The following is a 25359-nucleotide window of genomic DNA, read 5'->3' as shown; positions in this document are numbered from 1 at the left end:
GTTTATCCTCTACATCATTATCACCTCCAGCAAAGATGGTGAAATGTCTAGAAGACATAAATTATGAAGAGCGACTGAGGATATGAGTTTTGTTGAGCTTAAAAAAGAGAAGACTGGTGGGGGGGTGGGGGAGCTGGGGAGTGACCCCACTACTGCCTGCGATTTCCTCATGAAGGGGAGCAAAGGCAGGTGCAGATCTATTCTCTCTGCTGATCAGTGATAGGGCATGAAGGATTGACTTGGAGCTTCGACAGGGGAAGTTCAGATTAGATATTAGAAAAAACTTCTACAGTAAGGGACTGTCAAGTACCAGTACAAGCTCCCTGGGGAACTGATCATGGCCCGAACACTGTCAGTGTTCAAGAAACACTTTAGAAACATGATTTAACTTCTATTTTGCCCTGTGTGGAGTCAGGAGTTGGACTCAAAGATCCTTCTGGATCTCTTCCTAATCAGGACATTCTATGAAGCTATGAACTCACATCTCATCTTGTCAACTTTTTAAACTGGGTAAGTGAGCCCATTTTGTTTGTGTGCACTCTTTACTGAGTAGAGCCACAATAGGTAATAATCACATTGCCTTTGCTTCCTTGACTGAAATCATGGCTGGAAAAGAAAAATTGGTCAGAGTTTAAAATGTTGTTCTTGTTTTTACCTGTGTAAAACAAAACTGTCAATCTGGCCTCACAGGGTCACACTACTTGGTTGATAGATGTTGGTAATCTCATTTTAATGTCACTGTGAACAAGGATTATTTGCATCCCAAAATCTCTGTTTTTGAAACAGATGGAATAATTTGAAAAATAAATAAATAAAAAAAGATATGAACATTACCTTGAAAAATAGCCATAAAAAATGTACATTTCATTTTATATATCAGTAGGGGGAAACTATTCACTAACATGTACAGGATACCTTTATTAGATTTTTTTCAGACTCTATTTTTATTTAACCTTTTAAGTAACAGTCCACCATCCCTTCTGTTTCCACCAGGCAAATAATATATATCCATGAGAGTGATTTTTTTTTCTTTTTTATTAACCCAGATGATTTATCTCATCATTTCCATTACAGAGAGAACTGTCTTACACTGATGGTAAATTCATATTGAAATTCCTTCTTTCCCACAGCTTTCTAAAAAAATATATATAATTATCTTGCATTTTTCCTGTTTTCAGTTAGAGCTTCTTACAATAGAAAATATTTGAAAGATCTATTAACCTTCATGATTCATTGGAAAATCTGAACCAAAGTTAAGGTCAAAAAGATTTTTCTGGAAATGGTCTGACACTAACATTGACTAAATTATTGCCTTTTATTCATTAATCTTGCTCTGAAACATGTGATACAACACTTCAGGGAAAAAAGATAACTATTCTAAGGTTTCTGAGTGATATTATTCCTTTCAAAATTATAGTGTAGGCTTCTGAATACATATATATTGATTAGCTTGTTAAGGGCAAGGACTCTTTATTTTATTCTTTTTATAAGTCAAGTGTCATTTTTTTTTTAATCTTCTTTCATTGCCTCCTAAGTTGGTGTAAGCTAACTTCTTTTTAATGTAGACAATCACTTTAAAGCAGAGGAACATCTGGTCAGATGAGTCTAGCTAAGGTAAAAATGCAAGAAGTCTTTCCACACTAGAGCTACTTGGGTGAGATATATAGAATCTGATCATAGCTTCCCCTTACTCCCTTTTAAGCAAAAGAGAAAATCATAATTTTAAAAGGCTATTTATGTTTAAAAGGATTTTGATTTAGACTTTTAATACTCAATAAAGCACTGAAGTCTAGAGATATCTTTAGATCTCTACTGCGAGGATTGTAGAAACGACAAAGGCTTTTCAGAAAGGGTGCTCCAAAGTCCAGGAGGCAATTAACACAATTTGTGGCAAACACTTAACATGAATCATGGAGACTGATAGAAATCTTTGAACTACAGGCCAATCAGCTTCACTTCACTTCTTGGAAAAATCATCAAACAAGTCCTCTTGGAACATATTTCTGGGCACATGTAAGAGGTTTAGTAGCCTCGATCCTCAGATGTATTCTAAACCTTTTTTGAAAACATAGTTATCAGCCTAGTATGGCCACATACTTGAGCCTGCTTTCAACAGGAAGTTGACCTAAATGATCTGCATTCCGGTCTGAATTACCCTAGGAACCTATGATCCTACGTTATGAATTGGAAGTAAAGAAAAGGAAACAACTCAGTGACCATGGCACAGTACCAGAATATTTTCCAGGCAGTCTTTCAAATCTGTATCATTGAATACTAGAGTGTTCATACAGATGGGCTGGTACTTTGATGTAATCTAATTATGAACAAATATGAGTTATTTTGAACAGTTTATAAGTAAATGTTTTCTCTGACGACTCATACAGTCCATCAAAAAAAAAAAAAAAGAAACAATTTTATTTGTCAAAAGCAGATGGGAAGTGCAAAATTCATATTATCTGCAAAAATTTTGCTCCAGGTAAGGCTTTTCTGGGGAGGGAGTCTTGGCTTGAGGGTGAGGGGAGGATTGTCCTTTTTTATCCAGGATATAAAACTTTGACTTAACCAGAAGTTAAAGTTTGATTCAATAAAAAAAAAAAATCCCTCTTATAAAGCAACAATAATAACATTGATTTAATCTATAAGGTGCTGGTTTATTATCCTAGGTGAAAGACTAACTCTCATTCTTCCACTGTTTGTCTGTTTCCCTCTATTATAATAGATCAGATATCCTCCTTATATTTTCCAGTGTCTGCTGCTATTTTTATTACAGGACTAGCAATTTACTCTTACTTTCATTCTAAAAGTATTTTGATATCCTTTTCCCAGATAAGCTTTCTCTAGCTTTGAAGAAATAGGAATCATCTCATCATGTAATTTAGTACACCCAAGATACATTCAAAACCTGTGATTGCATATAACCACGACTATTTTTTACTTAAAATACTCAAACTACTCTACATGATTATTTTTAAACTAACTATTTAAAGAAGATCTGATGGCCTCTCAAGGTTATTATAGGAACAAAAAGAACGTAGGAAAGAAAGAATTCTTGCTTATTTGTTTTCTTACATTACAGATCATTTTTTGTCTCACTAGGAGTGTCAGTGGCATTCCTTTTCAATACCCTGTGCCTGTCTTGTTCATTGGAAAAAAACCTAAAAAAATTTTCTTTATGTTTCAGTGTCTCCATGGGTGAATATTAAGTTAACTGGATTTGATTATCTTCTCAATAATATAGCCTTGCAAGACCAATCTTAAAATTAAAAGGGAAGAAGAACTTACTAGAAGAACAATGCAATGATGATTTAACTGGACAAAACTCTGAACAGAGAATAAAATTATTTGTCCCCAACAACACAAACCAGCAAAGGGTTCAGCTATGAAGATTAAGATAAATAACCCTAAGGGCAAGGATTGTTCATAACTAGTTAGAAAAATGTATTCAAAATCTGATCCATCCTCATTTGGCTTTTCAAGTCAAAATGCTATTTTTAAAAGCAAGTCAATATGATACAATGTCTGCTCTGTGTCAAAACAATATGCAGCAAAATTATAGATATCTATATCAAAAATGCACAGAAAATGTTGATATAAACACATACATTCATGTGTGTCAGAGTACAGGATGAAGTTCAAAGATGCTAATATATCTAAGATAGAAAATACAATTCACACAAATAAAGAGAATGGGGGTTTTCATGTACTGGGAAGGTAGTTCTTGATGACTCTGGAGGACAATTTCTGGTGGAGAGACTAGGGAGAAGAACTGATTATTGTTAGGAAAAAAAAAAGGGTGCACAGAGGAGCTGTGAAAGTAACTGGGACCAGGGAGGTGGAGATAATTCTCTCTCAAGGACTAGACAGCAGCAACAAGTGAATTTAAGAGAACCATTGTAAGAAGGGCTCCTAAAATAACGATTCATCATTATTAAAATAATTAATATCTATCTAAAAAGTACTACAGCATTATATTCTGAGGCATTATAGCAAAGTCAGTACACAACCTGTACATGGGTATAAAGTTTCCTAACGCCTTTGAATGAAGGAGAGTAATCAAGATTCATTGGAAAGATCAGGTTTGATCTGAAGTGTTAGCCAAGAAGCAGGTTTCCTTCTGTACTATGGATATATTCAGAGGGACTTGATAAATTTTAAGCATATTATTCTAATTACTCTTATACACTTGTGAGCTCGTGCAGTTTTACATCCTAGTCATTGCACAGTTTCACTAAAAAACGTACATTGTACAAAGTCAATTAAATAATGCTACATGCACTTAAATCCCATATAGAAGTTTTAAATTCTGACTCTGTTATCTTTGCAGAGGTAATTTTGTTTAAATACAGTAGAGAAATCTGTCGTTGAGTCTGCTCAGATTTCTGCAGATCTGTGGTCATGTGTTGCTGTTGTTACTGGTCACAGACACAAGCTTTTTATCACAAGCTTGCAGAATGTAGCAAGCCTTTTTGGACTGTCTATTCTTAAGACAAAAAGTAATCTAATGAGATGGTAACAAATGCCTGTCTTGATTTTAGCCATACCTTAGCTGTGTGCAATTGTTGTTACCCTACAAATATGCCATGTGTGGTAAAGCTTTAAAAAACAGTAATCATTGCACAATTAAACTCATGGACCGACAAGAAACATATGTCAGCAGCAGACAATTTGAAACAAGGGAAGTAACTCCAAGGCAAGCTAAAATGGAGGGGGCAATAACTTTCACCATCAAGGTCCTTCTTCTAGCAAAAAACTCAGGGCACTGATGTCAGTGTAACCACCCGTCTGGGGAAGACAGACCTTGACCTCCACTTGAGAGTACTTGAAAGAGTGACCATAACACCACAGGAAAGGGCAGACATTAACAAGTTTGTGCATAATAATTGAAATTGTATTATTAATGAGAAATAATTGCAACAGGCAGAAAATTTGAACTACAGGTGTTAATGTAATTTTAAATGAACTGGTAAAACCATTCAGATTTTATATTTGACCCATGTTAACTTCTCGTCTCCATATATATAAAGCATTTTTCTTTCACTCACGTAAGGTACACTTGATGTATTTTGCTCAATACAGCAGTTCAGACTCTTGCAACTTTTGAACCAGGTATATTTCTGTAAGATCATCATTGAAAAATAAGAAAATAGACTTGCAGACACGGATCTAGAATTTTAAGTGTTCCTCTCCTCTAGGTAAATCCTCTGGCATAATTTGTTATTTATTTGTTTCTCTGTTCCCAACTACCTCTAATTCTATCATCCCAGGGCGCACCGGAAATATCTTTACTTATGATATTCAGGATCTAATGGAGAAGATACCTGTAGGATAGGAAAACTAAACTGTGTCTTTCTCAACCTCATACATTAGAAGGTAGATTCTTATTCCATGAGTGGATGCTTTCACTCTACAAGTATTTTGTAAAAACAGTCATACTTCTCCAGTCTGTGCCTGTCTCCTACAAGGACCAAGATCCTAAGTGGGTGCTTACATATAAGAGAACTGGGATTGATCTTATAGCAGCCTTCCAGTACCTAGAGAGTAAAAAAAAGGGAGAAAAAAAAGAGGGAGAACAACTTTATACACAGGCAGATACTGATAAGACAAGAGGGAATGATTTTAAACTAAGAGTGAAGATTTACATTAGATATTAGGAAGAAATTCTTCACTCATTGGGTAGTGTGGCACTGAACAGATTGCCCAGAGAAGTGGATTTCTGGAAGTGTTTAAGGCCAGGTTGGATGGGATCCTGAGCAACCTGATCTAGTGGATGGTATCCCAGCCCATGGCAGAGGGGCTGGAATCAACTGATCTTTAAGGTCCCTTCTAACCAAAGTCATTCTACAACTCTATAATTCTGTGATTTCCTGTGATCCTTTGTACTCTAAGAGGAAAAAGTAGAAAACAAATACAAACAGCATCCTTTGAAGGCCTTGAAAGAAAAGATACATTAAGTGGAAAGGTAAAGCATCAAAATTATGTGGATTGATTTATTCACCCCTGCCTGTTCATTGACTGCATAGAGAATTTATTCAGTTAGATTCAACAGACTATACCAACTCCAGTGGGACTGAAAGTCTAAAATGCTAGTGGGGCATTCTTCTTCCTCTGAACAAAAGATACGATGTCCTGTATTACCTTTGTCCGAATGAACAGATTTGCGTTACAAATCTGGATCTACATGGATCCAGAGTTGTTTAAACTTAATATTATTTCTCATTCTCATTGCAGTCATGCAGAACTACAGTGTGCTGCTTTCTCACAGTTATAATAGTTGTCTCACAACTCATTTACAATAATTTTATTGCCTCATATGTTCTATGAATTATAACAGTGTACCTCTACATTGATCTTTACAGTATTCAGTTTTTTGACTGGCTGGGCATTTAACTTATTTTCCTGTTTATTGCCTTAGCAACGTACTCATTAGACTCTGACCAGGTTCAGATAATGAGAGCAATAGAAACAGATACTAACTGCCTATATCAAATATGTTAGAGCAGACAGAAGTAGAAAGCAAATAATTTCAATAGATTTCAAATCAGTTTATCTCAAGTTATCAACTTTCAAATTATTCTTAAACACTTGGGTCCTTCTCTAATGTATTCCTGAAATATACTTCACTGTATTGAAAAAAGAAGAAACTTGTATGTTCACTGTGAAATTTTATTCATATAGGGCTACCTGAGAAAATGAACAAAAATTAAACAGAAAGTGAAAGTAATTATTGTTCTGTGTTTTAATATAGTCAAAATGAGAACAAAATTTTGTTTCCATCTAAAGTACTTGATTTTGTCTCTGATTTCAAAGCAGGAAGGCATACCACTTGAGTATGATAAAATGGCAACTTCTTTTGGCTGACCTTTTGGAAACAATTCCTTATGTAATTTTTAAAATTATTAGACCATTTGGTATTTGCTTATCGATCTTATTTGTTTTAAATAAATCCCCAAATGAATCTTCTTTTTAATGTAAGAAGCATTCTTGTTATCTGAAATTGCACAGTCTATTCTTATGTGTATTTTTCTTATCATGAAAGAACCTATTCCTACAATTCATTAAAAACTCCAATCTATTTTTCTCCTAGCAGTATTATCATTACCTTTTTAATCATTACCTTTACTAATCATTTCCTTTACTAATCATTACTTTTGTTATACAATTTTTGTTCATGCGTTCATTTTATTCATTTTTTGTTATTTCATTTTGTGATTCTGTAACCAAAAAATTTGCTCATTTTTGAAGAACAAATTCTGTGCTAGATCAAATTTGAATTATCTCTTCATAGAAAAATTATTTAAGATGTATTAAAGAGTATGAAGTTAATTGTATATTATCCATATTTGTCTTAGAAAATATTTCTAGATGGTACTGTAACGAAATCTGAGGTTCAGCATATTCACAGACTCAGTACTATATTGTTTTTATATGAGCTGAGAAAAACAGTAATACAAAGCATTTTCCAGAGTTGATGGTACTTTTAAGTCTTGCAGAAACACATGATAAGGAAAATACCAGGAACTTCTGATGAAGAGACTAATGACATACAATCCTTCTTATTAATAAAATTTTTATGTCTCTAGTCTCTTCTTCACTAAAAAGAAAAGTAGTTCCTGATATTTTCCTTACTATGATCAACTAGAAAGAAAAACAACAAAAAATGACCAACACAGGAGCCATGCAATCACATGGGAAAGTTTGAAACAGATTTTCTAAAATTGTTCATGAGAGAACTCGAAAAGAATCTAAAGACAGTAAAAGAGGATATGATGTAATTTTTTTGTTGACCTAGTTTCTGGCATAGTCCACAAATGACAGAGACTGTGATGAAACAAAAGAGGGAGATTTGATGTCTGTACCTTACGTTTTCACTGTTTGGGGTTTTTTTCAGGAATCTGCACAGAAGAAATGAGAGGTGCCCATTCAAATAATTTTCAGAAAGTAAACATATGCAATCTGTATATTTTAGTTGTTTGGTTTGCAGGGTATGTGTGTGAAATGTCTGTATTCTTATAAATATGTCTATGTTTCTCCATGTCACTTGTGGTACGAAAATCAAAAGGCCTTATTAGTATTCATATGTATTATGGTGTTATTTGATAACTACTATCAGAAATTTAAAATATTAGCTGCACCCTAAAAGAAGACATTTTACCTCAACATCACTTTGGAAAAAAGGCAGGTAGGACTGTGATTTCAAAGAATAAAATATTCCCAGAAAAAGAAGGAAACAAATGTTGACAAAGTTTCAACAGAGTCTATAAAAGAGACTTCTTTGTTTGCTCAGGAAAGGCACTATCTAGCCAGTTAGAGTCTAAGTTTCCACCAGGTTCTCCCATACTCATAACTGTAAAGTTATGAGAGGAGCAATACTTCTTAAGGCACTTTGCACGACAGTATGCTTAACTTACATTTAGGATTAATATACTGGAAATTAATAGTTATTCATCTTGTGTCAGAGTGTTCTTGCACTGGCTAGATAAAGGAAGTATAAGTGAGAGAGATGAAGTAGGAATCCAGCTATCATCCTTTAAGGAACTGTACAACTTAAGAACCAGGTGAAGAAGAAAGAGAAAAAAGCAATAACGAAGAGGTTTTAAAATTCAGAAATGAAGCCATAGATAAATGAGAGAAGAAAAGTGGAGTAATTCCTGAATTCCTCTCATCTTTGAATATGTACAGTGATGTAGGGGAAATTGAGGCACTGGGCTATGTACACTAATGATTTGTTGTTTTGCTATCTTCTCAAGCTACTTAAAAAATTTAAAAGAAGCTTGGGAGCACTTGTAAAAACACAATATCAATTGTCTTCACTTTTTACAAGTCATTTTAAATTATATCTCATCATGCCAGCATTCTGGGACAGGATTCTTTTGGTTAACTTAGTATCTGTGAAGGGAGCTGCAAAAAGGATCTAAACCAGTTGATTGCAGTTCATGGATAGCCTGTGTGAGATTTATTTCATATAACTTTAGAACTTTGTGATGCAGTCACCTGGGTTCCCTCATAGCTCATTCACAGAAGATTTTCCAGCTTAAAATTACCTATTTTAGTCATATCTCATTCATCTGTGCCTGGACAAAAGGACGAAGCTAAGGCAGGCAATACTTTACTGTAGGTCATGCTCTAGCTTGAAGGTTTTGGGCCCAGAGGATAAGACTCACACAGAGAAATTTACCATGTGTGGTTGACTGTAAGGCTTTCTCTGAGAGATTAAAGTTGTAAGCATCACCTATAGTGCATTTAGTACAGAGAGAATCTTGAGAAAATCACTGAGTCCTGTGCTGTAAACCCTAAAACATCACCTCTATATGAAATAAGCTCTTTTGATAGAATGGTTCAGGAACACTCATAGACACAATGTGGTTAGCATCTCATTTGAAACCCAGATTTCAAAAGTAATTTATGCAGACAAAATACTTTACAGAATGTAGTTATAAGATTATTCAGTTTCATATTTTTTGTTATTTTTCTTTGAATGATGGTATTAAAGTAAATTAAGCTAAATGTCATTCTTGTACTACTGGGATTTATTTTTCTTTTTAACTAAGTCTTTGTTCAGTGTTCTCAGAACAGTTTCAGAGGATTCAGTATCTTTTCAGATAATGTAACTCCCTATGGCACTAGAAATGTCATACATACACACACATACAAAAAAAAGAAACTATTTTTTCCTAATTTTTGCAGTGAGAGAGTGGCTGTTTCTCCAATTTCCTATTCTGTGATTCCTGATAAATCAGAAAGAGATATAACTGTGGGATACCAGAGGGAAAGAAAATTGATGATGAAAGCACTAATGTGCATCTGCTTGAGAATGTGGGATCAGGACATGGCCGGAGAGGACAGTATGAGCTCAAAAGCTTTTCTGTATCTGGCAGCTTGGATATGGTGTACAAGGTTCAGGCTACAGATATCTTGAATCTTTAACTACTGGCACAGGAAAGACACTGAGGTTTTAAAAAGGGAAATAAAAGATTGTAGGATACCGTAGAACATTTTCTTCAGTTTAGATAACGCTTAGCATCCAAGTAGAGGGCGAAGGTGCACCAGTGTGCATGTGCTAGTGTTCTCATGTTAATATTCCAATAGAAATTTAACAGTATTTATTACAGCAGTCCAAAGCAACAAATCATTTACCCTTTAGAAGTAAATAGAGCCTATGGCTCCTGTGGTTTACTGTCACACAAGTTAGAAATTTAGAACCTAAACAAATATTGTTGTTAATATGTGACCTGTATCATCTCATGATCAGACTAAACCATTTAATAGTCCCCCTGGCCTTAGATTCTACCATTATTCAAGTCCAAAGGAGGGCAACAAGATGGTGAAGGGCCTTGAGGGGAAGCCGTATGAGGAACAACTGAGGTCTTTTGGTTTGTTCAGCCTGGAGGAGACTGAGGGGAAATCCATTGTAGTCTACAACTTCCTTGTGAGGGGAAGGGGAGGTGCAGGTACTGATCTCTTCTCTATTTTGACCACTGACAGGACATGGGGGAATGGCCTGAAGTTGTGTCAGGGGAAGTTTAGGTTGGATATTAGAAGAAGGTTTTTCCCTCAGAGGGTGGTCAAGCACTGGAACAGGCTTCTCAGAGAAGTGGTCATGGCGTCAAAGATTATATGTGCACAATCAATTCTGTATATAACTTAACTAAGATTTCAAAGTTTATCACTAAGTTAATCACTTAGTGGGAATCTGTTGTGACAAGGAATCCCTCAACCTAGAGGAGTAACCTTGAGAGGCATCCCTACTCAAGAGGAGATCCTGGTATGCAGCTCACGGCTGTGCAGGACAGCTCAACAGGCCCTCAGCTGTCCACTATTTATAGAGTAATGAATGACTTATAGTCATATTTGCATACCATCAAGAGGTCTGGGTCACTGTTTCCAGACAGCCCTTGACCACCCTGTTGTCATCGGTTCCCCAAAATTTGGAGTAAGTTGGATGCAGCCATTATAGACCCCACTGGTAGTCATGGTTTATTCCATGATCTTTTAAAGAACTCCACAGTGTTGCATTTCTTTTATATTGTATCCAAGGTTGTTTAAATTGTCTTTATATAATTTTTTTTTACTTACTTACTTTATTGATCCTTTACAATGTCATAGTGCTTCACTACAAAGAAAACACCACATACTTTGACTAAGTGAACGCCGACAAAGATTAAGGATGAGTTAATGATATCTTTCTTCTCTTCACTTTTGTAGGCTCTCTCATCACTGGAACTCTAGGTGTTGTATAGGACTTGTTCATTCAGCCTGTGAGAGTGGTAAGTGTTGCTAATGCTCACTTCACCTACCACTGAAACGCAGCAAGGACTGAAGAACACACATAAGAAATTGAGGCAGAAAGTCTGGAAATATAGCACATCCAATTGAAACCCCAGGAAATATAGGTAGACAAAAACCTATTCCCCCAAGCTGGAATGAAGCCATAATAATAGGAACTAGTCTAATGAAGTGTATAATGGAATCTTTAGTTGCCTAATTCTCTGTTCTTATACAAATGAGGACATATCAAGAAACACTAAACACCTTATCAACAAGGGATTGTGGACAAACTTGTGTCTGCTATCAAAATGTAAAATCAAGCATAGAAAAAAGAGCGTTAGAATCCTATGGTTCTTGTCATAAGCAGCCCAGATTTTACTATTCCATTCTTATTAACTGTATCTCAGGACATTTGAGTCATCTATAAATATTAAAATGTGTCAGGCACTACATTAAACTCTTCAGGATGGAATTCACCAGATCTAATTTCAGCCATTTAAAGTTTAGTCACCTAGATTTAACTCTATTCAGTAGAGGCACCTCTCTCCCTCTCTCCCTTTCATTCTTCATTAGAGTTGAACACCGCACTAGACAGCTAACCTTTAGATGGCTAACATCAGAATAAAGGAACTACCTGCTGAGGGACTGACCTCTCCTGAAGGCCTTGCAATACAAATATTAAAATAAAAAGGAAAAAAACCACACCAAAAACAAATGAAACATAAACTCAAGAAAGACAAATAATAAAAGGCAAGAGGTCTAGAGTACCAAATATCTTAATTCAAGTTATTTTTGTGATCTGTAGAAAAGATTGGAATACACTTTACATTGCCAATACAGTGTTTTCATTTTGACTGCTTCAGTTTCGTTGTGTAGGAATTGAGAGAAAGATGAGTTTTCATGGTTAATCCTATTTAAAAGGACAGCTTCTTTGCTCCTAATACCTTTATTTTTCATATTTCATCACAGTGGAAATAAAACATGCTCAGTGTGTTAGTGTCCTGGAAACCATAGTGTCAGGACCATGTTGCCTAATATTTTATGTAAAAAACCCAAGTCTGCCTCAATTCTGTGCTCACTGTGCTTGCTATACAGAAGTCCATATGAAAACAAAACCAAAAAAAGCATGATTAAATCTAATGTTCATTCTCGTGACATGCAATGTTTTTACAGGCAGAGATGTCAACAAATAAATAGGCATAGTACTGTATACCACTTGATACTCCTTCTTTGAAGTATGATTCAAGAGCAGAATGAAGATACATACACTGCTAATGCTAAGACTGCATTTGCTGGCAAGGTTATTTTAGATTTCATGGTAAGTGAAATTATTTCAACATGTAATGTAAAATGAAACACGTGGGAAGAGGGATTCCCAATTTCATATTTAACCTTCATATTTGTTTAAAAAATATTAACTTTAAGTTACTACACAGTAGCAACATGTTGGGCTTATTGATAGTTACACGAAAATGCCATCTGGAAATGGATGGAGTCTAACATACATATATGAAAGTGTCATATATCCTTGCCCTCTTCTCCTTATGTTACCTAGATACTTGGTTTTGGTTGCCATGTCAAAAAACAAAATGATAGGCTAGATGGACCTTTAGTCTTACTCCTTTTTATACTAAGAACTTAAACCTATTCTGTATCAGAATCACTGCTCACATTCAGTTCTGAAAAATTTGTAAGTTAAATGAAACTATTTTTCTTGTACAAGTAGTCACAAAGCAAATGAAAATAAGTGCAGACATTTCACATTCCTTTGGAATGTTTATATGTGAAGATTAAAAATTAATAAATATGACTTTGATAACATTAAAACAAGAAGAAAAAAACCTAAAAAAATACCCCCCCTAAGGTAATAACAGGATTGATGCTAAATAAAAGTTAATTTTTGCCAAAAACCATGTCTGCACTTTATATAAGATAAAAGTCATCCCATTAGTGATAATATACCTATACTAAATCTCTACTTGCAATGTAACTTCCCCATTTCAAGGGAACACTACTTTTGCTTTCAAAAGTTTTTATTGCAGTAAGATATTTTTGTCCAATTAACTAGAAGTATTCTAGAAATCTAGTTCTTCTGCCACTGTGACCTTGAACATTACAGAAGGTAATGTTAGATAAATAGACCAAGAATGGATTTCTGTTCTATTATTTCATGATATTTTCAGGATTCAGTAAGACATATTCCTATTCTTATGTACTATTTGACCTACTTACATAAGGGAAAATGCTATAATGTAATTTTTTAAAATATTCTGTTATAAAGAGCTTAGTACAATAATAAATGCCAAATCCACATGCGTGTGAATAGACAGAACTCAAGCCTAAATTACTACTGAGAATGCAAGCTACTGACAACTCATATATTTTTGGTTTTCACCACAAATAGTAACAAGATTAATATAAAAAAGTGTTATAACAAGTAATCACTGTAGTAACAGCACAGTAGAAAAGCAAAACATGGAATACAGAAAAACAGTAGGGTCAGCTATGTGAAAATCACATGCTGTTTCTTATAAGTTATATTGTATGACCTAGAACATAAAACATGTTCTTGTTTAGAAGTCAAGTGTAACAGTAGCAGAAAAGAAGATTTAATTGCTCAGTTATCTTTTAATTGTCAATCATAAATAAATAAAAACTGCCAGATAATTTAAAAAAGGGGGAAAAAAAGGGGAAAAAAGGGAAGAAAATGAAAGAAAAAATATGGTAAAGTACTGTGTGTTTAATACAAATAGCTGGCAATAAAGCAACACAAGTATAAATGTTGGAATTTCAAATTAGTTGGACATCTAAATGACACATTTTGCCCTGACATGCGTCAGATGGGATGAAACCATGAGTTCTGAAGGACTTTGCTGACATCATTACAAAACTACTCTTTGTTGTCTTTGAAAGATAAAAGTATCCTGATGTCTTCAAGAATGAAAATGTCACACTCATCTCCAAGAGTGGAAACAAGGAGAAAATAGGGAAAGGGATCAGTCTCATTTCAGTATCTGAAATGAGGATATCCTTTAGGCATTAATATTGGACCTGATTCTGTTTACAATCACTGTCAACAACCTGAGCATCAGAGGAGAGTACATCAGCAGAACTACATAAAACATTAAACTGGTAGGAGTAGAGAGAGACAGAGATTATGATCTCTGTTTAAACAATACTAACTTTCTCTTGAAGCATAAATACATGCATTAATGTGAAAGACACTTTCATGGGATAAGAGAGAGATAATTCTTTAATTGATGGAGAGAAAGAAAAATATCTGCCGAAGAACAAGTTTAAAGAACAGTTAGAAAGTGGAAGAAACGGAACACAGTAATGGAAACCAGAAAGGGCAATTATTTCAAACAGAGTATGTTTAACAAGGTTGAAGGCAGCTAGCCAGGAAAAGAAAGGATGAGGTACTTGAAATTAGAAAGTAATCACTAAACAAAAAATTACTTTGGACAGAGTAATTTGATTAAAGCATAAAGTATAGAATTTTCTTCTGGGAAGAAAGCGAGTATCATTGACCAAAAGAAATTCAATACAGACAGTATGACAAAGCATTCAGTAATGATAAAAAAAAATTGAAATGGAAAAAGATGTAAAATACAGTGATATCTTAAGGTTGCAAAGAATATAACATGTTTTCAGTTTGACAAAAATTACGTTGGAGCAAACAAGTGGTAAAGACAGTAGCAACCTATTATAAAACACACCTACCTCTGACTAGGAAGAAAATTCTAAAAGGCAAATGGAAGATGAGGTAAAGAAGAAAAGATAGTCATAATGTTAACTGTATATTCAGAAATACAAATGTCTGTGGAAAAGGAAAATCAAAGAATATTTGATTCTGAAAAATAATAAAGGAGAAAAAATAGCTTGAACAAGTTACACAATTTTATTAAATTAGATAAGCAGGAATACTGAGAGAAAAATGTCTATTTTAAATATGATTTTATTTAAAAGAGATTTGGTTAAATGTTTAAAACTGAAAAGATTTAAACATCTAGAGATGTATTTAGCACAGCTGTATGATGCTTTCTGTCATTCAAGAAAGCTTATGATTCACAAGTGAGTCATATCCCCATATGGATGCAGTATTTTCAAACCCTATAAAAGGAAGTTTTCTATGAATGATCTAAGGTCCTATTCCACTGACTGTGTTTATGTTTTCTTGCTTTTTACTTTTCTTGATTATGCAGGTGTATAAAATTTCTGTTAAGCATTCTAAGTATTATCAAGAGCTTCTGATAAGGCACTAAAGTTTTGACATAATGGTGAAAATCTGTTTCATGGAATTGATCCAAAAAATCCCCAAAGAAACTTAAGTAAATCATAAAATTTGTTAAAAATATTAACAATTTACTTGTGGTTAGTGTTTTGTTATTGTTGTTTGACTGGTTTTGTTTGGGTCTTTTTTGGTTTGGTTTGGTTTTATTGTTCCTTTTTTTTTGTTAGGGTTTTTTTCTCTTGTTTGTTTTTGGTTTTGTGTGGTGCGGGATTCAGTGTTCAAATCCATGCCTAAAGTCTGCTCCTCCTGCTTGGTATAAAATGTTGCTTACCTCAACACAACATCTGCCTAGCAAAATGAAGGTGTAAGGACTCTTAAAGAGTAAATGTGACTTAAACCCCTAGTGTTGATACCATTTGCAAGAGCTGAATGACTATGAGTATTATATATGTATTGTGACTGCTCAAAGACAACAAGTGAGCTTGAGTTACCATTCATGAACTATGGTCTCCCTAGTTTTCAGAGTTTGGTATTTACCTAGACACATGATTCCCAAAGGATGTATAATGCCACCTTCATTTTGCTCAAAGAGTATTCTTTGTCAATTATTTTTGTTGTTAAGTAGAGACTAGATTGTGAATAAAATAGTTCAGGCACAGAATTAGAAATGTGTTGCTGTCAAGGCAAGGAATCTCACTGTATCTGTGTTGTACAGTATTAGGTCAGCATATGGTGCATGGAAATGAATTGCTATAATTATTAGTATTTGTTGTTCCTTCTTGAGGTCTTTGAGTCCTACAATTAAACTTGACAATATAGATAAAATATTAATAATTTTAAAGATTAACTGACTTGAAACAAACTATCATAATTAGTTGAGAATGTGTTTCCTCTTTTCATAAGTAATTCTGGTACTAGATGGTTGTTACAGTTTTCCATCCCTAATTTCTCTTTTCAGAAATACCATCTGTGTTGTCACTTGCACACACCACATTTGGTATCTTTCAGTGCTTTCTGCTTAGAAGTCAGTGAGCTGGAAGGAGTTCAAACAGGCAAAACAAAGAATCCAAGGATGGAGATTAAAAAAAGCAAGGAAGACTAAGGGGGTGTTTATGTGGAAGAGTAAGAATTTTCTTAGAACAGAGTTGCAGTTGTAGAGCCTTTTCCCAGTAGCATCACAAGTGCTGCACAGATGCTGTTACACAGCAAGGTGAATACAATAAAGCCAAGTTTCAATGGTAATGGCTGCATCACCCTAATAAATCCTAAGACCTTCAGACTCATACTCAGATAATGATGTTCCAGCTACAGTTATGGCTTATTTATTTAACCAAGGGCAAAGTTGTTCAGACACAGTTTCATTTTCAAGAAAGGCCTGACAAGGCAGATGGTAGTAATGGCACAGGACAAATGAACTTCTCTGCTAGCCAGCCAACACAAAACACAAAACAGCTCAGGAGGACAGAGTGTGTGCTCTTAAGAGGAAACATAAACCAATGAAATGAAATACCTACTGAGCATTAATAAACCCATTATTGAACATTAATAAAATAAAAAGGCTCACTCCTTTACAGCTCTGGGAGTCAGCAGCTCCAGTCTCTGTGAACAATTTAGTGGGGCTGGAAGAATGATTTGAGGGGGAGAGCTGGGAAAAGAGTAAATCAGTAGGTACATTTTAGTTAATGGGCAGGGACTGAATACAGCTAAGGGCTGAATCAGCTGAAGTGAAGGTTGGAATGAGTCTATGAGGAAATTAATAATTCTGTATACAGAGAGGGGTTTCAATAGCATGCAGTAAATAACACCAAGGGACACACACTGAACGGTGAGGATAAAACAAATCATTGAATTGCTGCAGTATCCTGAATCACTGTCCTTTGGCCTGAATGAGGAGGGGGTAATGTAGAAAAAAAAAAGGTCTGTAATTAATACCATATCAGAATGAGACAGTATTAAGGTTGCATTGTTTCCTTATTTGAAGTTCCCATCCCAGTCTACTTCTCAATCCTGACTGGATTTCATTTTTCCATGACAGATTTAGTTATTTCTCTCTCCTATATTTCTCCTTGACTATCTTGAGCCTCTTTCAAATACATCTCCTTTCCAAATCCTGCTGTATGCAGAGCTAAGGGACTGTATCCATATTTTCACTTGCTTCTCCAACATCCCATCTATTTTCTGTTCAAGAGAGGGGCATAACAAGAAATTGCATGGAACTGATCTCATTCATTCAATGAATGAATTCTGTTCTTCTCTCTGTGACAACCTGTCATGATTCCTGTAGCAGAAAACAAGATATTAATGGTTTTACAAACAGCACAATTTTTTATTGTACTCTTAAAATGTTGAGTCAAACATCAAGTTTTGGCAGGGTTGCCTTGTTTCTCCAAGATTCCAGTGATGACTATTCTGCCTTTAAAAAGTGAATGCAAGACAAAAATTCAGGATGAATCTGGGTACCTAGAGACATTTTCAATAACAAAGCTTTGAAAAATAAGTCAAGGCAAATCAAGAAAACCAAGGTGTTTTTTATTTCCTTTCTGAATTTTGATTCTACACAGAATTTCCAAATTTTCGTGTAACAAGAAAAAAAGTATGGCATGAAAATATGTCTTTATTAAAAAAAAAATCTGGTGTGGGTTTTTTCTTTTTTTGGTTTGTTTTGTTTTTCTCTGAGAGTCAAAGTAAATCATAAAAGGGTCATTAAGATGAGACATAGCAAAAAGTCTTCAAACTCTGTGTATTTTGCAATGCCCCACTGAGTAATTAAAATCTATTAGCAGGGTTGTTGTTTTTTCTGTAGACGCAATTATTTCACTTATAATTCAACATAGTTTGTAAGTTGCCAGTGATTCTTTTAACAGTAACAAAAAAAGTCTATATGCATAGCTACAATATATATAGTTTTCAACCCTTAAAAATTTTACTCAATGCAATTATTTAATATACATATCTTATACCCATGTCTTCAATTTTTTTTTCAGTTGCTGGATGATCCAAACATGCTTTTATACCTACTAAATCAAGATTGGGTGTAATTAAGAGAAAATATTATCTTGTAACTTCATTTTTTAAAGTCTCATTTTATATGAAGTAATTTTTACTAATAACATTCATTTGTTTTTATTTAGTACAGAAAAATGCAAACATTGCCTTTATTTCTGTTCATAGTAATGTAAAATTTCAAGTGTGTATAAAATTACTTTCTTTAACATAGTTGGTGTCAAATTGCTAAAATCATGACACAAAGCTTCTGAATGTAAAAATCCCTGCTCCTTAGAATGAAACTAAGAAATAAAAGTAATTATCTACTGAGAAAGTAGATGTGATTCTCATTTTGCCTCCATAATTGTAAATAAAGTAAGTGTAGTTAGCATAAAGACTTTTATAAGAAAAGAAGATATTCTCACTTATATCTGTTGACATTTATCACTGCAACAGAAACTTTCAAGAAAAAATACTTAATTAATATATTTTTTCCAAATAAAATCTTACCTTAATTATTTAAATTAAAATTATTTGCAGAACTGCTAGTTCTTACAAAGTCCATTTTTAGAAGTTAGTATTTCAGCAGTTTTTTCTTAGATGTCTGTTCTTTGATTTCTTATATAAAACAGATTTGTCTGTAACATTAGCTGAAACTCAAAATTATCTTGCCTAGTGAATATAAATTTTTTTATCATCCACTCAAGCTGAAAAAAAAAAGAAATTAATTCACTATACTACAGTGTTTTTATTCAGCCATTTGTCTAGCAAAAATATAGGAAGGTACATAAACCCAAACACATATCTTAATCTCAGGAAATATTTTTAATAGCACTTATTTTCTCCTCTGGGCTAAAAAAAGATAATTTCAAGGTTCTTTACATCACTATCTTATGTGAAGATCTTTGTCATAAATCTATATGTCACTCAGATTTTTAAATTTTAAGCTGAAGAGATGATTTAAAAAAGTCCCAACATGTCTTGTTTAAATGCACAAGCTGTGCAGACACCTACAAAAAAGGTTGGAGGACTTTTGCTATCATGAAACATTGGTAGCATAGCTAACCTTGATAAATTGATCTTTTTGAGATGTATCCTACTGCAAGGTACTGACTTGCTGAAATCAGACATTCCATACAAGCCTTCCTTAACAGCTGGCCAGGAGCAATGAGTTCCTAGCTCATCTTTCTGGGTAGAGTGTCGAAAATACCTTCTCCAAGGAACCAGTTTTCTTCACCAGAAAATAATATGCTTGAAGTCTCACTCTTTTGTTACATCTAAAAAAGAATTCTAGAACTCAAAGTGATGAAATCACAGAAATATGACAATTAGTGTAGATGAAAAGTAATTGTACAAGGGGCCCAAACTACCAGATTTTGGTTATACAGCTTCTAATATTCAGATTGATAAAAACATTGTGTTGGGAATTTTATTTTTTTTTCTTGGTCTGTTGGTTGGTTTGGGTTTTTTTTCTCCCTGCATTTTCTTTCATTTATGATTTTATTTTTTCCTATGATTACCTATTAAAAAAATAAAAGAGTTCTAGGAGCAGATCATCTCCTAGGTGATGCGTCGATAATGAGAACTATGATTAATTTTTATATTTATTTTGATGGGTCTTACAAAATTATACTTTAATGTGTTTGAGTTTTTTTTCATTAGAAGACTGTTAGTCCTCCACGTCATTTTATTGAATTTTTTTTTTTGCAACTGTTTGAATTAATCTATCTTAATTATGATCAGAGATTTCTCTCATATACATTTAGCCAGTGAATATTAGGTATCTAAACTAGGCCGGTTGGTTACTTTTATGATTAAAATTTTATGATTTATTGATCTCAGACATCTACTTCCATGGGCTCCAGGAAGAACCTGGATGGTGCTTATACTATTAATATTCTTTTTCTGCAACTAAAACTGCTTAAGAGCACACAGCAGTGAAAACAGAATTGACTTGATGCTCCAGATGAGAACTCATTAACTTTTCATTAAACATACTGTTTCTAGTAGAAATATATTTTCAGATACATTGTAGGATCTTTATTGTATATTTGTGTTAAACTGACAATTTTCTGTAGTTAGATAACCCTGGCCTCTCCTCCTCAGCTATTTTCTCATTTCCAGCTCTTCTATTACTCTCCAAAGGCATAAGTATGCCACTGCACTGTTAAATTTTATCTCATTTTTTGTCTCAAACAATCAGAAACATCTAATTCTTATATTATGGTATCTTAAAGCTTTCCACCAGAGAAAGAACTTTATAACCAGACTGACTTTTTTTGGGTATGGGTTGTTTTGTATTTTTTTCCAAAAATCATTCTCCTTCTGTCTTATCGGAATTAAACTTGATCAACTTCACCACACTAAAAAACTTCAATTTAACTGAAAATATAATAATCCAGCAGTTTTATCTTTGACACATGTTTCAATATGAATGAACTTGTAGTTAATGGAATCTTTTTTCATCTTTATTTATGACATTAAACATGTGTTTTCTAAGAGAAACTTTGAGATATTTTGGTTTAACCCCAGGCTCTGCTTTCCACCTCAGGCTGACCTTTGACAAAATTTTACATGACTTACTACAGAATTACAGAATTTGACCTTCATCATTCAGGAGCTACAGGAATAAGAAGTTTAAATTTTATCGAGGACATGAGGCATAGGCAGCATCCATCACCCAAATGCCAGTGAAAATTCCGTAATAAATGAGATAGAACTGCATATTAGTCATAAAGTTAACATAAAACTGTTTAGGATTAAGACATTTCTTTCAGTGCATAGAATGACCCCCCTGCTGAGAGTAATACAAAAAACACTGCTGCTGTTGACTGCAGTGGTGATTAGTGTCACATGGTACATAAATACATATTCAGTAACATAGAATGAAATCTGACTTGGTGAAACCTAAGTTTCACACACAGAAAAATTAATCTTTCCATAGATTCTTCAAAGCAATACTTTTCTGTGTATAACATAGCATACTCAAAATTTGGTATTTGCCAAGGAGGTCAGGGGGTGGGAAATAAACACATGAAATTAAAAATTATTATCTTTTAAAAGGCACATATCTATGTACCTTCTATTGATAGGGAAATGGAATTCTGCTTTTGATGAATGTTTCAATGATTTTTTCATACTGTTGCAGTTTTAAAAGTGATTTAAGTACTAACAAGTGTAAATACTGTTTGCTTTGCTCATCACCTGCTTTTATTACAATTTCAATTAAATCTGATGATTAAAGAATATGGACCAAAACTGATTTCAAGACATGTGTAGGGGTTTGGGGTTTTTTTTACCTTTTTGTTGTTGTTGTTTTTGTTGTTGTTGTTTTTGTTTTTCCTTTAATGATGGTTTTGGTCCATCTGCCGGAGCATATAATGCATGATGTTGCAGTTCAAAGTGCTCACATTTTTTTCATTATGTGTTCATTATCTTTTCCTTTATGGATTTTTCAGGGATGAGATTTCTTGTGATTCCTATCAGTCAACACAAAGTCACTCATTAGTTTCAAAAGCTATTAGAAGGAATGTATGAACTGTACGAAATGCAATGGTTTCTTCTGTTGTCCTTGTGGAGCTTTCCAGGGCTAAGGGTCACCTTGTCTACCAACATATGCTTATAAGTTAGAGATCTAGCCTGAGTCAAGTGCATAGAGCGGTATTATGAGTTATATATTCTATTATATGCGTAGACTTTAGTATAGTTTTGCAGAGTTACTGATTTCTATTAGACATTTTCACATGTCCTCTATTTTCTCCACTTCACTGTCAGATAATATGAATAACTAGCTCAGATATAAACATCTTTAAGATGACTTTGGCAAAATTAATTACATTCCTCAATCTGTAATTTCTGTCCACAAAACTTTGATAAAATATTTACTATAAATAGTATTAAAGGGTATGATAGAGTATTTCATATTTTATTCCTTTAGCTTTCAGAAAGCGCTAGCATATTGCTTATTATCTAATGGAAAGAAAATAAACAAAATACCAAACCTCAAAAAAAATTAACCAAACAATTTTTCTCATGGAGCACTACTTCCTCCTTAGGCAAAAGTCAGTTTTAGACAAAACATGGCACATTAAATAAAGCATAGCAAATGAGGCAGTTTGAATCATATTCAGAAATATTTACTTTTCTCCATTTTATAACAGTACTATAACAATTGATAGTCTATTAAAATGCACATAATGTTACAAAATTTATAATTTCTTTAATAATATTTTCTATTTCTTCACTCAAGTAAAATGCAAGAATGTTTATAATATGTATACCAGTACAAAGAAACAAATACAGAACATCATTGAATGGTTTGGGTTGGAACAGACTTTTAAAGATCATCTAGTCCATACCACCTGCAATGGACACAAACACCTTCCAACAGATGACATTGATCAAAACGCCATTCAATCTCACCTTGAGGAGGGGTAGGCCATCCTCAACTTCTTCTTGGAAATCTATTCTAAATCAACCCTCTTTCAGTTTAAAGCCATTACCCCTTCTCATATTACTACAGACCTTGAAAAAAAGTTTCATCTTTCTTATGAGCCCTCTTTAAATATTGAAAAGGCCACAACTGGACAACCTCCAGTCTCGCAGCCTTTCTTCATTTAAAGAGAGGGTCATGAGGGAATTGGCTAATGCAGTTGTCAAGCCATATTCCACCATATTTGAAAAGTTATGGCAGTCAGGCAGGGTCTTCAGTAACAAAGAAGGGAAATATCATGATCATTTTTTAAAAGGGTGAAGAAGAGGACCCTGGAAACTAATGACCAGTCAGCCTCGTCTCTGTGCCCAGAAAGATCATGGAAACAGATCCTCCTGGAAGGAGGGGGCTGGTTAGAGACAGGCGATATTACTTCACCAAGGGCAAGTCATGCCTGATTATCTGGTGCTCTATGATGGAGAGACAAAGGAAGAGCTATGGATGTCATGTATTTGGATTTCTATAAAGCCCTAGGTACTGCCTCCATCAACATTTTTGCCACTGCATTGGAGATATATGGGTCATGAATGGATTGAGAGCAGCCCTGGAGAGAAGGACTTGGAGATATAGGTGGATGAAAAATTGGACATTAACTGGTAATGTAAGCTTTCAGACCAGAAAGCCAACTGTAACCTGGGCTGCATAAAAAGAGGTGTGACCAGCAGAGTGAGAGGTGATTCTCATCTGGAATTCTGCATCCAGCTGTGGGCCCCAGCATAAGAAAGACGTGGACCTGTTAGAGTGTGTGTAAAGAAGGGGCATGAAAATGATAAGAGGAGTAGAACAGCTCTCCTATGAGGACAGGCTGAGAAAGTTGGGATTGTTCAGCCTGGAGAAGGTTCTAGAGAGACCTTATTGTGGCCTTTCAGTATTTAAAGAGGCTCATAAGAAAGGTTGAGAGAGACTTTTTTACCAAAGCCTAGATTGATCCGTGATATAGATAGATGATCTTTAAAGGTCATTGTTATACACCAGGCTCTGAGCTCATTGAAGGGGTTTTACTTTAAAAATATACAAGGCTCCAAAAATTAGCCCAGCAAATTTACCAGAGGAGCCTTCAGTTCTTTTAAAACCCTAGGAGAGAGTGCAAAGGAGAAATGCTGCACACATTTTCTCAGGAGGTAAAATAACACACTTTTATGAGTAAACTTTAGAAAATGAAGGAACTTGGCAAACTTTAAAGAGCAACGTTCAACGAAAATAAAGCATTCCATAAAGCATCGACTTAGCACATACTAACCCATACAGCTCAGCAAAACCTAACCCATACAGCTCTTAAGTTACTCAAGATATTAAGAAAGGAGATTAGGAGAAGAAGTAAAGAAGGAGAGAGAAAAGAGAATTGTAGCTACCAGCAAAGATCTAGCTACCAGGAGTCCAGAAAACAGTGTTCAAACAAACATGGACAGTACATGTTGCTGCTTTTATTTGCTTCGATCCCTTTTAACCACATCCCCAACCCCCAGGCAAGACTTCCAGTGTGACAGCCATTCTGGGGATGGATTAGGGGCTCCAAGGAGTATGGTATAGGCAGTGCTCCCTGGCTGCTTTTGACTGACAGCTGCCCTGGGGCTGCCCAAGGCGGCTCCAAGGGGCTGGGGTATGGGACAGGGCATCACCTCAGCTCTGTGAAATTCGACCTGTCCCTTGCCCCCCCGCCTCATTGGTCTGAGCCAATAATTAATATAATAACCCAGTGTCTCACAGTTATCAGGAATAGTGTGGCCAGCAGGTTGAGGGAGGTGATCCTCCCCCTCAGGCCTAGTGAGACCACATCTGGACACACTCTGTCCAGTTCTGGGCTCTTCAGTACAAGAAAGACAAGTAGCTCCTGGAGAGGGCTGAGTGAAGGGCCACAAAGATGATGAGGGGTCTGGAGCACCTCTCTTATGAGGAGAGACTGAGGGACCTGAGCCTGTTTAGTCTAGAGAAGAGAAGACTGAGAGGAGATCTCATCAACACATATAGATATCTCAAAGGTATGTGTCAAGAAGATGGTACCAGACTCTTTTCAGTGGTGCTCAATGACAAAGCAAGGAGTAGTGGCCATGAACTAAAACATAAGTTCCACCTAAACCTGAGGAAGAACTTCTTCATATTGAAGAAGTGGCAGAGCACTGGAATAGGTGGCTCACCAAGGTCATGGAGAGATTCAAAACCCTGTGGAGAGACTCAAAACCCACCTGGATATGTTCCTGTGTAACCTGCTCTAGATGATCCTTCCTTAGCAGTGTGGGTGGACTAGAGGATATCCAGAGGTTATCTGGATTCTGTGTCCCTTCCAACCAAGCGGTTTTTTGATTCCGTGATTCTGTGTTTAAGGAACATAACAAAAACACTGTAAAATACCACAATTTCAACATTAGCTCAATGGTTCTGTAAC

The 25359-nt window shown here is 34.9% G+C and overlaps 1 long non-coding RNA gene across 1 annotated transcript; it reads left to right on the top strand.

Moving 5' to 3' along the window:
* Positions 1-503: 503 nt before the first annotated feature.
* Positions 504-18532, top strand: LOC127467206 (uncharacterized). Its single transcript, XR_007903005.1, has 4 exons — positions 504-564; positions 4744-4865; positions 11203-11264; positions 18484-18532. It is a non-coding gene; the product is annotated as an uncharacterized LOC127467206 (long non-coding RNA).
* Positions 18533-25359: the final 6827 nt, after the last annotated feature.

This window comes from Manacus candei, unplaced genomic scaffold (assembly GCF_025592945.1).
Source record: "Manacus candei isolate 608988 ecotype Guabito, Panama unplaced genomic scaffold, ASM2559294v1 h1tg000014l, whole genome shotgun sequence".
Taxonomy (NCBI): Eukaryota; Metazoa; Chordata; class Aves; order Passeriformes; family Pipridae; genus Manacus; species Manacus candei.
Note: the sequence above shows the minus strand (reverse complement) of the source record. Positions and strands in the feature narration are given on the sequence as shown.